The sequence below is a fragment of the Pezoporus flaviventris genome, unplaced genomic scaffold, assembly GCF_033815535.1.
Source record: "Pezoporus flaviventris isolate CSIRO_AGI_PZ_B2104156 unplaced genomic scaffold, CSIRO_AGI_Pfla_v1 ptg000078l, whole genome shotgun sequence".
NCBI lineage: Eukaryota > Metazoa > Chordata > Aves > Psittaciformes > Psittacidae > Pezoporus > Pezoporus flaviventris.
This window is the reverse complement of record NW_026892626.1, coordinates 6367615-6370000: the sequence shown is the minus strand read 5'-3', so window position 1 is coordinate 6370000 and position 2386 is coordinate 6367615. Positions and strand designations below refer to the sequence as shown.

Here is a 2386-nt window from a genome sequence, read left to right as displayed (position 1 = left end):
TTCTATTTTTTTCTTTTTTTTCCAAAAAAAGAAAGTAATAAAAACTTAAATTCTTTGTACCAGTAAAAAAAAAAAAAATGTATAAAATTTACATCCGTGCAGTGGAGTTGTTAAGTTCTAGAAATACACAGCCTATGATGCTTTAGATTTAGCCTAGTAGACCAACTGTTAGAGACAGACGTATCATTTTTATGGAATTATATGATAATCATATTCAGATTTATATAAGCATTTTACAAGTATTGCAATCATTGAGTAGAGATAATCATGGTATTTTCATCAGCTTGGTACTTTTTGAAACATGACTGTGTCGTGTAAACAATCTGCAATTTTTCAAGGCATGACAACTCGCCCCTATTTAATTTTCAAACCAAGGCCATTTTGCTAAATATTGGGCCCAAGACAACTTTTCAACTGGGACAAAAGAGGGACCTTCGTGGGACTGAGCACCGCCTGGAGAAGGCTGCTTGCCTGTTCTCAGGAGGTGCAGCCCAGCAGATGCCCGGGTGGCGGGTTCAAGCATAGTTGAAAAATTGCAGTTTGTCTGTGCATATGTTTGGACTCTTTCCATGTTGTCCTGTTTACAAGTTAACCTAAGTTGGGGTGTTTGTCACGGGTCTTCTTGGTTTTGTATTTAAATAAATAAAGCAGAAAACTGTCTTGCTACAGTTTGCTGCAGATAGTTATATCCTCATGTGTAACGTGCGTGCCTACCGGCAAGCACCTTAGTAAATTATCAACTCACCGCTGTGAACCTGCCAACTTGCTATAACAACTCTGCTTTAAAAGAAGTGTTTGTGATCAGGCTTTCTCTTTGTCATCGTATGTGCATGCAGTATGATCAGTTGAACAATAACCATCAATAAAGTTTCACAAGATTTGAAAACAAAGTTTCTGTAGCATTTATATCTAAGAATGAAAAATAAATTATCTTTAAAACTGAAACAGAGAGAGAAAGAGACTATATTAATCAATGAGAAATGGGGCAGTAACATATATTTATACTGGTGAGGGAATGAACTGAAATTTATTAAGAGTTCAATCCCTACATTTATGATATAAAATATACAAAACAAGCCTCCTATTAAAAAAAGAAAAGGTATATTTCATTTAAACACCTCGATAAAAGCGACTTGAAAAATGTTTACCAAATGTTAGGCTTCCAATTCAAAGTGTGGACGATACATCTTTTTTTGGAATTGCACACACAAAATGTCTAACATGGGGAATAACAGAATTTATTTGCAATTTTATTTTTCATGAGATAGCTTTACAACTCCCACTCTCCAAATGATTATATGGCATTTTAGTATATTAAAATAATCTTGAAAGGTTGAGGGTGCAGCCCATATTAGAAAATATTTTGTTTATAAAGCTCCTACAGTACTCCTAGTAGTCATTTTAAAATGTATGTCTGAAATAGTTATGTAAGAAAAGCATTTGAAATTTTTTTACAATATATATTGGGAATGTTTTCACTTATATAAATAACTACTGATAATATGAATTATGAAAAAAATTATTACTACCATATGTGGAATATAGTGACTTCTAAACAGATTTAAAAAACACCCTACAAACCCAGAAAATATGTATATCTGTCTTTAGAAATTAGTGTTTATATCACAACCGTGATTTGTGAATAAAGAAAAATGGTTTGTAATATCAAAATAAAAGCTTAGTCTGAAAAGGTAAAAATACATTGGTGTTCAAAGTCATTTTGCTTTTCTTTTTTTACTGTGTTGGTTGAAGAGCTGTCGACAGTTGCACCATCTGTACTGCACACGATATGCTTACAGACCGATTGACTATTGACAAGGTTCACAGCAATTTTGACTGCCTGGAGGTGGTGTGTGGGAGCCTGGCTGGGCAGAGCAGCCTGAGGTGGTTAGTGCCAGCTTTCCTGCCAAGGGAGAGGGGATGCTCTGTGTGTGTGTCTGTGTGTGTGTGTGTATTGGAGGGAGCAATAATCTCATCAGCAGGCGCAAGCTTGGCTGCTGCTGCTTTTCAGCCAGAGGCCAGAGCGATGAGAGTCAGCACAGGACTGGGTTAAAGTTTTGCTTCCTGAGAAAAGCAAGGTTAATCTAGTACCAGATGTACTTTTAAGGCAAAACCTCATGGCATGTGAGGGAGAATTGGGGTTTGTTCATAGGAAATAAAAAAGGCACCTTCCAAACTGACTGCATGTATACCCAATATTCATCAAAGAGGATCTCAAAAATCCCAGAGGGAAGAAATGTGCCTGTAGCTGCTCTGCCAAGTGCTGCTCTGGGAGCACTGTTACCGGGGCGGGCCAGTTACTAGTAAGTATGTGCGTGCTGCTCTCAGCTGGGCCTGCACTGCTTCTCTCCAGTGGTGGATAGATGGGAGTTAGCCTTCCGTCTAG

General features: G+C 37.3%; 1 protein-coding gene across 37 annotated transcripts in view; it reads left to right on the top strand.

Annotated features, from left to right (window-relative positions):
- Window positions 1-1700, top strand: part of RBFOX1 (RNA binding fox-1 homolog 1) — a 1284179-nt gene extending 1282479 nt beyond the window's left edge. For all 37 annotated transcript variants that reach the window (XM_061473743.1, XM_061473744.1, XM_061473748.1 and 34 more), the window contains one exon: window positions 1-1700. This exon is cut by the window's left edge. The gene's annotated coding sequence lies outside the window, so the exon portion shown is untranslated.
- Window positions 1701-2386: the final 686 nt, after the last annotated feature.